This window comes from Diorhabda carinulata, chromosome 2, assembly GCF_026250575.1.
Source record: "Diorhabda carinulata isolate Delta chromosome 2, icDioCari1.1, whole genome shotgun sequence".
Taxonomy (NCBI): Eukaryota; Metazoa; Arthropoda; class Insecta; order Coleoptera; family Chrysomelidae; genus Diorhabda; species Diorhabda carinulata.
The window spans coordinates 24,279,271-24,291,758 of record NC_079461.1 but is presented as its reverse complement, the minus strand read 5'-3'; the positions used below and the strand labels follow the sequence as shown (position 1 = coordinate 24,291,758).

Below are 12,488 nucleotides of genomic sequence, written 5' to 3'. Positions count from 1 at the left end.
AATGGGGCACCTCATTGTTTTACATACGAAACTACAATAGGGAAAATGCACAAAAAAAATAGTATTTAGTAGCAAAACTGGAAAACTTATTTTCAATTGCCCCTCCAAACAAATTAAGATCTCAACAAAATGAAAATATTCTTATGCAATGATTATTGACAATATATTAAAAATGGGATAGAGCTGATCTCTTTTTTCTGCCCTAACTCACTGACAATAAAACGTTGCTAAAGATTTTCATTATTAAATAGTTTTCATTGATATTAATACCTTTCTCCTTAGATTTGCTAGTATTTCAAAGGCATTCCGAGAGAAAGATGATCAATCACTGAACATCACATACAGCCTATAATAGCTGTTAGCCATTCTGGAGAATATGATGGATTATCATATTCTCCATAGAGCTATTGCGACTGTTGTAAGGGTGGGTCTGACCCATAGTTTATGGTCGCCCTTTTTCTTCTATGGGGACCATCGTAAAATGATTTAATCAGTTTCTGGAGGCACGTCGATACTATGAAAACTGCTATCACGAGGATACCGTAAAAAATCCATGATCCTTGATAGATCGCCGATTGATGGTATATGATGATATGAGAGTAATTGGTTTTTCACTTCATACAACAATCGTTACCTTAACTGTTTGAGCGCAATTCGATTAAGTCTCTGAGTCGTTTCATGAGTCGTGACAGTCGACGGAGCATGGGTTTTACCAGAGACCAAAAGAACCTTACCCGGTTAAGGTGCTCCCAAGTGGACAAAGACTGTAATATCGGGGAATAGCCACCGATTTCTGCTGTGATTTATATTGATTACCTGGAGAAATAGAAAACGATAACAGGGCTATACTTTTCTAAATTAATGGGCTGATTCGACGGCAAAATGGAGAGAAAATTGCGTTATTTGACGAAGAAACAACTGCTTTTCCACCATGATTACGCGCTAGCTCACACCTATCCGAATCCACTACAGGCACATGGGTCGAATGGGGCTACGAACTACAGCCTTTTCCAAATTATCCTGCAGATTTGACCCCCTGAAATATATTTTGTTTTCAAGCTTGAACAAATCGGACAAATTTGAGTCGAATAAGCCGCCACTGACTTAAAATATGCTGAACTGAAACAATACTATATTAGTAATTAAATCGGCAGTTTTCTAAAAATTTTTTGTATACCAAGTACTTAGTATACCCTTTTCGTACAATTCTAGGTTTTTCATATGAACATTATCTACTCCTCACATTATCTCTGCTTTCTACAGATTGCCTTTCAAGTTGTTCGTCCATAAATTTAAATAACTACACAGCATGTTTAATTTTGTTCCTATCTTCCATTTTAATTCTATTTCCAATAGTACATCAATCATCTCCCAACAATGACTCAGGGTTGTGAAGTGTATATATGAATATTTTTCCATTCCCACATGTACAACTCGAATGTGCTTGGCACATTTGTGATTTGGCTTAATCAGTTTATCGGCCTACTGTGTAATATAAATATAACAATTCTAATTCCCTAGAGCTGTAAATATAATACATAATTTAGATATTATAGTTCACTTCACCGGATATATTGATACTACATGTATGTCTAAAAATATTTATTAATAGTTGTTAGGAGTAACAATGATTGACTATCTTGTACATATGTGATCTCTTGAACACACAAACTAACCTAGAGGTAGAATAATATGTAAGTCTAAAGCATATGTTTTAAGTTAAAGTACGCCATGGTGTTTACTATTTTTTCCGCAGACGTCAATAGTGAACTCTCGTCCTCTTCTCGTCCGCGACCTGAATTGTTTCTGTCCTGAACAATTGACGGAGATTTTTTAACCCGATGTTGTACGGTGACCTATGATTATCCTATATACAATTTTGCTTAGTATTACATAACAAATATATTATAATTCACTTTAATTTAAATTGTTAACTATTTCTAAGAGCCTTATGATACTGGTGGATTGTAAATGTCTTGAAAGCAGACCTGGCGCGCAACAATCACGCCACGCATGCTTAGCGAATTCGTTGCGGGCCTCTAAAGACTATCTGAATTCACTTTTACTATCATTTTTAAATACTACTACGTGGATTCGTCCTTCGAAAATCCCGCTACCCGAAATTTTAGGTTATGAGAACACAATAAACAGAATGCAAAGGATGGAAGAGAGGTATAAAGACAAAAAAAGTAGTGAAAGTGAACCCGAATACAACTTGGCTTTGTGTCTGGTTGAAGATGTAAAATCACTTCATCCAGACTATAAAATGGATGTCAAAATGGAGAACAAGGGAGTTTTGAAAACATACAAGCATACGTCTAACAGCTAGGCTCAAACCATCCAGGATATTTTACAATTCCAGAGTCACCCCGGTATAATTAATTGCAGCCAACTAATTTTTCACCAAGTATTTATGACGAGAACAGTAACGCTGAAGATACAATTTATAATGATTTTTTTTTCTGAATAGTAATTTCCTAAATCCTACTACTCACCACCTTTTATTGTGAAATAATTTAATCGCTACTATGGAACCACCGTTATTTTGATAATAAGTGGGTAACTTATAATTAACCGTTTAATAATATTAACGAAGTATAATTAGTTGAACATCTTCTGTGTACTTATTTAATGTTAAAAACGTACCTTCTAGTAATTACGAGCCTTTCTTCAGGTGTTACTGATAATCTCGAATGTGTATTTTCATATCTTAAGTCAGTTTGTATCAGACTTGCAAGAACTCATAAAATGTAGATCTTGACATTCGCAGGTAAGTACGAAATTTTTTTCAATTATTTTTCATTCATTTGCAAAACAACACTAAGTAGTCGATCTCTTCCATTCGATTTATTAATAATGGGTCCTCCCAAATTCGTCGATGCTTTCCTTTTCGTTTCCGGCCACCAGTAGTGTTTCCTCCTCGTAATTTATTCTGTTAATTAGTGTATTGTGTGCTAAAAACACGCGACGAAAACGTTGCATTTCTGCTACGCGTCCGCGACGTCCTCGCGGCGCAGACTCGGAGTGTTCGCGACGAATTCGTTGCGCGCTCCCTTCACCACGCAGCCGCTTGCAATCCGCTAGTATGATAAGACTGTTAGGTTTTGGCGTTGAAATCACATCTCAAACGATTCTAAGCGTTTAAGCAAATTTTCTGTGAGCATCCATGCCTCTGCACCGTTTAGGCTGAGACATTTATATCATATACACTTCCCAGTTGACTCCGCTTGTGCTTCTTGAAAGTGGATCAGGTAAACAGTTTACCTTCAGTCTCTGAAGACTCACTTCTTGGTTATCGAAACGCGCGTCAGATAGTGTAATTGTGATTGTTGGTGCAGTGGTGGTGTCAACAGAGTGTTCAGTAAGATTTTGAAGCGTTTTAAATTTTTGAGAATTGTGAGAGTTGAGATAATTATTTAGTTTGACGAGTATTTAAAATTTCACTGATGATAATAATATGGGGTTGGTGGAAAGCTTTGTTTACGTGAAAAGCTATTAGTTTACTCGACTTTTCTTTTATTTATTCCTGATATTTTCACTAGATATTTCCTTTCAATTTGTTTTCATAAAGCGTCTTCTATTATAATGAGTTGTCAAAACAACTATGGTGTTCTCATCATATTATTTGAAATTAATCCCGTTGTTATTGTGAACTCCACAAATAGAGAATTCAATAGAAAGTTATCCATTATTAGAATATAACCCATGATATTTCAAGTAGTAATACTAATAATGTGCATCCATAGCTCCAGAATAATATTGGATTTCAACGTGGATTCACCTGTTCTATTTCTGGCATAGGAGTCAAGTGGGATATCTAAAAGTAAGTGGAGAAATAAATGAATATTCTCGTCATTTGGAGTGCATAATAGAACACAGGTCGATACAACAGCGGGAAACATGACAAGTAGATTTTTCAACTCCCAGGACACTTTCACAGGGTCGGATTTTTGTTGTTCAGAATTTTCAAGAGTTAGATGTTGATTTTCACAAACGATTCTTTCTTAATTTCTCATGTCTCAAATAAAAAAAAATTATGAGTTATAATCACGTTTTATCACTAGTTATGTTTCAGTAGACTAATGTAAAATATTTTTTCCTACGACCACTTATGAAAATGATAGATTGCACAATCATTTTCACCTAGGAAAGTAGCTTATTTCACACATGAAGTAAAAACTAACAGAACATACATGTATTGAAATGCTTCTTTTTCTTATCTTATATAAGGTCTCGAACGATAGAGGGAATACACGAATACAATAAGAATCTGGCTGGGTGTCGAAAGGCAAAAGGCCACATTCAAGAAGACTGAAGAAGTAGACAATATGATTTTTTGAGGTTATATCAGTGTCTGCAATAAAAATTGAAAGTAAGTTGTGATTTGTGTTAAAATACAAACTAGTTTCTGCAATATAATTTAAACGTTAAAATGAAGATGCTACTGTTCTATGGTTTCTTTTTCTGTTCTTTAGTTATAAAATATTTCATAATCATTCTTTTCGTTTTCGTCGCCTCTACTATTACAAAATAAAAAATATTTTGTAATATTTTTTAACTTTTCAGCACACGTATTTATATACGTTTCATCACATGTGTGATATTGTTCAATTCACTTTCTTATTAAGAAAATACGTTTTCTTGAAGAGTTTTTAACGTGGTCGTAGGAAAACACTAACTAGTGCGAAATATACCACTTTCCATACTCGTTATGTAATATACTATTTCCAAACGAGTGAGCAATATTTATTGTGAATGATTATACAATACGGTCCATATATATGGAATAAATTCAATTCTAGCGTTATTATGTACTATGTGAAAAAACCTGAGACCCCTGAGGTCATACAAAATGTTGTACGAGAATTCCAAAATCGCCTCGGTTATTATCAAAAAGTGAATGGTGGTCATTTTGAACATTTAATTTAATTGTAAATTGAACAATACATCCTAAATTTTATGCGACATTATTATCTTCATTCTACGTAGTTTTGTGATAGAGATAATATCAAAATTTTACGACTAAAGAAATAATTTTCTCAGTTCTGATTGCTCCAAATTAAAAAAACTTTATATTGCTGCACAGAGGATTTCTTTCCAAAAATATGCCGCACGACCCCCTTTCTCATTTAAAATTTTCGACGGGGTATTTATAATTCAAAGGGAATGTTGGAGGGGGATAATATTTTCATACAGTAAATTGTCAACTTAAGATTAGTATTGAATTTATTCCGTACATATAGACCGCATTATATATGAAAAATATATCTGCAAGGTAGTTGCCGCAAGTGTTTAGTACTGATCCTAAGTTTGCTCGCACTAAAATCTCAAACAAATATTTACCCATCTCTAAATGTCATCCAAATGAATTCATACATCTATAATTCATAGTTGATGAGAGTTGGGTACAACATTTTATCCCAGAATTAAAAATACAGCCGAAAAAATTTTCAAGGTACGAGTTCCCTAGAAAACAAAATATTTTGACCTACCAAAAGTGTATTCCTTATGAATTAGAAAAAGGTGAAATGATAATAGGCCAATATTATGCTGATTTGCTGACAAGGTTTGATGCTGAACTTAAGAAAAATTATTGCACTTCATCAAGTAGAAAGTGAATATTTATAAAAACGGCTTGACACACTTTGACCGTTCCACTCAAAAAATTTGAAAAAAGCGAAAAGTCGTTAGTATATAGAATTGAGGAGTATAAAATTTTTTCTTTTCTTCAAACCGCTTACGTATATTATCAATTGATATGTTGGCCTGCAATATATACATTCCTCTATCTCACTTATTCATAGTCTATTGTGTGCAAGCCTTGCAGCGGTATAATACAAATGCACAGGGGAAAGTTCAATTTTTTGGTAAGCGTACAGCATTTCAATTCTAAATAAATAGGCAGTATGCATGTATATATTCATCATTCGCCTGCCATTCTTTTCCAGGTACTAGCAATATAGTTTTAAATACATTATATGTGGAAAATGCACAATTATTTCGATAATTCAGAATGATAGAAGTATTCAACTCCTATTTATGAATAGGTGACTGTATAGTATTTATCAAAATGTCAGTGAAAAATATAACAAAATATATTCATATTTAATCAATTCAGTTTGATTACTAATTTATATTGATTAATAATGAGGCTACTACCATTTTCTGTCTTGAATTTTAGCATAACAAAGTTAAATTACTTCATAAATGGAAATTAATTCGATCATTGCAATAGATTTGATAAAGGGATAAACGAAACTAACTAGAAACATTTGGAAACGGAGTCGTCTGCATCTTTGTCGAAAAATTTACACTTATTATACTCAGAAATTTACTGATATATTAATAGATTCCATATGACAAAACTCCAAACTCCATCTGCGCTAATTTCGATATATTAGAAAACAATACGAGTTATTAGCTTGATCCCGACCCACCTCCACGTAGTTGTGCGTCCATTAATAGGTAACCTTAAAGACTTCGGCTGGAGACTCTTTCTAGGGAGAAGATATTTGTGGCTTCATTTGAAATAGATATTAATAATCAATCAATTATATTGGACACCATTTGCTTCTTAACGGAAACAAAATTATTAATTGAAGGAAAATATGGAAAAACACTTTACAAATTAAAAAAAAACTATGAGTATCTAGGGTCAGAGGTGGAATAGCCGTTGCTGGATAGTAAACAGGACTGACTTAGATTACAAGCTGCATAGCTGCAAGAAAAATAATGAGAAAACGATAATACGTAAGGAAACAACTAGATATTGAATGGATAGATCAAATTTGGGTAAAAAGAAGCATGCTCTAATAAATACAGAAACTGAGATTCTACCTTCAAATCTGTTCTATTTGTTCTGTGTTCAAATAAACAGGAAAAATAAATTTTGATGGAAAAGAAAATAATTTATGGACTGTATAGTGAAAAACTTATTAAAAGAAATGATAAAGAGAGTTCCGAATAACAGAAGTATTAAAAACAGTTTTGTGAGCATTATACTTAAAAATGTTGTAAAGATATATTAGAAAAACTTATCAAAGAGTGTAACCAAATTGTGTCTGTTAGACGATGCAGACAAACATAAATAATTTAGAATTATATACTATATATATAATATAATAATTTCATTAGAAGTAGTAAACAAAGACAATAGAATGATATCTATGAAGATATGAAGAATAATTCATTTCAATTACTCTAAATATTCAATGAAATGGGTAACTAAGTGACTACGCACTCTTCACCGATACTCCTCAAATCAAAGCTGGAATTTCTGGAAGGGTTGATACTGAACACACTGCTAGTATACTCACAATTATCCTGTTTGATTGGACTTTCCATAGCCGAGTTTTCTGGAAGTAATTTGAAAATCACTTCGGAAGGTAATTTCAAATTTGTTCCTTAATAAACTAATGAATAGACAGTAAAGAATAAGACCTTTATCCCAACTATTCTGACATTTAAAAAATTGTATACTTTGAAATACATTTTTCAACAAATTCTTGCATTATTTCTTCAATTCTTCTCAATTCAATGATTATGATTCACCGTGTACCGATTATTTAGTCTATCCATATTTCAGTTCAAACAGACCTGTTAGTTTACGTAACTTACTTCTTCTAGTGACTATTTAGCTAATTTCGTAGATACCACTCTTTTCCAAATCTAGTATCAACTTTTTTCTTGGGATTACTCAACTAATTTCAAACCTACTTTGTCTAAGATATTTTCTATTTGTTAGGTATGAACAGGATTGAAATTTGCCAAAGCCTTTTTTCCTCTTCTTAGTACCTATTGCTTAGGAAATTGCTTTCACGTATATTTTCTAAAACTATATCAGTTAATCAACTTATCTTCTAGATGATAATCATAACCATAAATTACAGCTACTTGCTCAATCAAAGTCCTTTCCTGATTGTATCATTCAATCCTAAGTGGAGAATTAATCAAACAGTGTTCTAGGAAATGAAGACCGGCCATTTGATGCTGGATACAATGGAAATAATATACCAGAATGTACCTGCAGTTTCCTAAATATATCAAATTCTAACCCATTCTTATTCTTAATTACTAAGGTGTCTCAAAATGATGACTTTCCATAAGTAAATTTTATAGATGGACAACTGCAATATAGACCAGGGCCGATAATTTTTTAAACCAAAAAAAAAATAGTAGTAGGATGAAACCCATTAGAAAAAGGAGGAGAATATGATAAAATAATTTACGGACGATTTAAGGTCGGGAAGGGAAAAGGGGTTAGTTTTTAAAGGTAAAAAATAGCTCATCTTGATTTCCGACAAAACTGTAAGTCTTATGGTAAAAAGTCCAAAAGCAAAATTGTAGGGAATGAGAAAGTCTACAACTTTTGTATCCACACTTTTTCCACATTTATTTTGACATAATATCGCACCCTAAATTTCGAACGAAAATTCTGCCGTCATAAAATCTGCTTTTTTTTAAAAGTCGATGGGATTTTTATTCATTGAAATCTATACTTCCTGTTGATGTGAAAAAATATTACCAACACCGTGGTAAACTTTCTCAGAAAAGACATAAAATAAGACAAAAAAAGTCGCACACGAAATTTTTTTCTAATCATCATGTACAATTTTATTCATTTAATTTTTTCACTCTCATTATATAAAAAACGTATCTAAAAATTGTACATAATAAAATTTTCGAATGCGAATTTATTTTTTTGCGTTTTCTGAGAAAGTTTACCATGGTGATGGTAATATTTTTTCACACCATTAAGAAGTAGAAATTTTACGGATAAAAATCTCACTTTTTAAAAGAAGCTGATATTTTGACGGGAGAATTTTCTATCGAATATTAGGGTGCTTTTACAATATTATGTCAAAATAACGTGAAAAAATAAATATCTCAATTCAAATGAATTACAGTATATTTGGGATATAAGAAGATTAAGTTTTCCTGAAATGTGAAAAAAAAATTTTGTTCGTAATATATAAAAATTAAAAGTGAAAATCTTGGTTTTTTGAATTTTTCATATAAATTTTGGGGATATGTGAAAAAAGTAATGACACAAAAGTTGTAGTTCTTCACATTACCTACAACTTTGCTCTGTGATTTTTTTCCATAGGACTTATAGTTTTGCGGTAAATCCAGATAAATCGTTTTTTACCCTCAAAAACTTACCTTCCCAACCTCAGATCTCCCGGTAATTATTTCTCCTTTCGTTTTCATCATAGTCTCCTCCTCTTCCAATAGGTTTCATCCTACTATAATTTTTTTCCACTCTTGATTATTTTTTAAGGCTTTTACGCGCCTAGCGTAAACAGTGAATTCAGTACGATAATCTCTAGTTTTAAAATATTTTAATGATATATCTCGGAGCAATGTGTGTTATATTCACATTTTTGTAACTGAGTCTAAAATATTCGATTCTGGTAAACTCCCCGTGTTTATTGTTACAAAAGAGCTTTCGACTGCCTGCAAATATTGTATCATTATCATCTATTGTTTATATCCAACTCATTCAAGTTTTGTAGATAATAGGAACAATGGTACGTTTTTAGTCATTGTTTAATGTTATTATATACTTAGTTGGCTGCGATTTTCTCGCTAGAGGCAGCTCGATGAGCCTTTTGCTGTTCGATTTTTTGTTCAAAATTAGAAAACATAATGAACTATATCTATAACATTATTGTTGTTGCCATTAGGTACACGGAAACGAGAAAAATATGAGCGAAGCAAAGAGGTTATTGAATTTTTATCGAATTATTGTTTATAAATTTGAAATTTCGATATATATGAAGATTTTTTCAAGATTATCAGTAAGATTAGTACATATTTTTTTAAAAATTACTAAAAACTACCTGCGTATCGATTTGAAATCAATATATATGAGTCTGCGATTTCGAATAAATTAAATTATTGTTCGATTAATTAATTTGCAGCATTGTCATTTTGATAGCTATTTTCATAGGGTATGTCAAGCTGTATATAACTATCAAAGTGTCATGTTTTGTACTTGTACTCGTTGTATACATTGAAATTTTGATAAAACATCAATAGAGGAATAGAAAAAAATTATATTCTTCTGATTTTCAATCTTATCGACAAATTGTCCTTGATCAACTTATCAGAATGATTATCATTCTATCTGTTTGAGAAAATAACTTAGGCATTTAACTAATTATGTTGAAATCAACCAGTAGTCTGTAGTATTAATTCTTACAGTACATAAATCATAGTAAACTTAAAATTTGTCGCGAGGATGATTTTCATAGAATACTGCAGTTCAGTAAACAAATTATGGACAAACTAAACATGAACAATATTCTGTTTTCAGGAGAATTTATCTCTGACTTAATGGTAAATATGGACGACGAGAATCTACGCTGGATGAGCATATGCTCGGAAATAGCTAATTTGTTTCTTTTCCCTTGCACCTGCTAATATACGAATAGATATATCTGGTTTCGATAAAATGGTGTGCAACTCCATTTCGCAAAACATGTTTATTATTAACTTGATGCTTGTTTCCAGGCAGGTGGGAATATAGAAGGTGATCTAATGAATAGCCACCGAGACAATCAGATGGCAGTACTTTGGATTTCTTTTTATAGGTGTACTTGAGAAGCAAGCTTTTGAGATCAAACTGGCAAAGGTTGTATAACTAGAAGTAAGATGAGAAAATGTGCGAATATATTCTACCCTTAGTTAATTTAAGTACAACTCTAAATACATAACTATTAGACTAGCAGTGTGCCAGTTAAAAAAATTAAAGTTGACGTTTTGAATGTGGCCACCTTGAATACATTATTATTGTATCTGAGAAATCGCTAGTTCTCTTTTCATGTACAAATGATATGTTGACTTAACCGTAACAATTCCTAATAGTTGAACTCCAAGTTATTTCCATGGAATTTCCGGACACTAAACGGAAGTGATGATTTATTTCATCAGGATTATTGTTTGTTTGGTTGGAATGTTTGTATTTCCCATGTATTTCACATTAGTTTTGGACTATTACCAACATTGTTGAGGCAAGAGTAGTATTTTTTTTTATTTTTCCTAATACCTATAATAGGTTCCTTCATTAGTTATCGAATTCTCGAAACTTACATTAGAAAAAATTTCTTTCTATTTTTTGAGCCGACAAATATATTTTAATCGCTTTTCAATCAAAGATCAGTTTCATAATATTATTTCCACTCTTAGGCGTAACGCATGTATATTAACTAACAAATCGGTGTTATTACAGTTTTGCTGTTTAGCATTTATTTCATTCCAATTCCAACTAAGTAGTTAATAGAAATTATTATGAATCAAATTTACTTCGTTATAAGTAATATCTCTCAATGAGTCTGTCATTTGAATTGAGGTTAGTACGCTGAATTTCAAAATATATAAACGGTGTCCAATTCAAGACATGTTCCGAAACCAAATAATTAACTCAATATTTTTACTGGGTAATATGAACAAATTCTAGAAATCACCGTGTATCTCCAAATTAGTTCTATAACACCAGTTAGTTATTGAAATTTGATAATTTTAAATATCGACATAAATGGTGTTGAAATATATTCTTGGTATAAAGATATAAACAAAGTAATTTCACTAAGTAATACAGATTTTGGAAATCGAAGTACATTCATCTCTAAAATCATCAACTAAATAATTTTTTTCTACGTCTATCATAATATTCACGTTTTTTTTTTCACTCATTTGCTTTCATAAAGAATCAGAAATAATTTCTTAGCACAATTATAAAATTGTTATATTTCAAAACAGTGAGCTGTAAACCCTTTTTTCTCATGTCAATTCTTTTCTCCGATAAACTGTCACACTTTTATTTCTCGTGATGAAGAGTAATAGTGAAAAAAGTTTAAACTGCACACCCGAAGATGTTGAATCGGCAAACGCAGCGACAATGAATCTTCTCCCTGAGAAATCCAAGGAACAGTATTTAAAGGTATATAATTATTTTATGGAGTGGCGTACTAAAAAAGGCATAAACATCTGCACAGAAAGAATTTTTCTGTCTTATTTTAAAACTAAATCCAAAATGTGATCTTCAACACTTTGGTCAACATATTCCCTAATGGTAAATAACAACGTAGATATCAGTAAATACTCGAAACTCATTGCATATATATATGAAAAATAAATCATTTGGACATAGATTTGAAAAATCTTATACATTTACCCGTGAAGAAATCAATAAGTTTCTGTTGCAAGCTCCAGACGATCATTATCTCATGCATAAGGTCTGACAGCAAAAAATTTGGATGTAAGCTCAGATATTATTTGTAACATCTATCAGGTTGCTTCAATATTGATCAATGAAGTGTAACGATATTAATAATACCGGAAATGTTTTGATTATCACAGTACCTGAAATATCTGACAATAGATTAAACTTGGTGAACATTTAGAAAAAATATACCTTTTCAAAAATTTTCTCGCTAATCACAACATATTTTAATTTACCTAATCGAAAAAACTACACTTGACAT

At 31.7% G+C, this 12,488-nt stretch overlaps 1 protein-coding gene across 2 annotated transcripts in view; it reads right to left on the bottom strand.

Annotated features, from left to right (window-relative positions):
• The window catches only part of LOC130903759 (glucose transporter type 1), a 555,907-nt gene that overhangs the window by 386,372 nt on the left and 157,047 nt on the right, over positions 1-12,488 (bottom strand). The window lies entirely within an intron of this gene.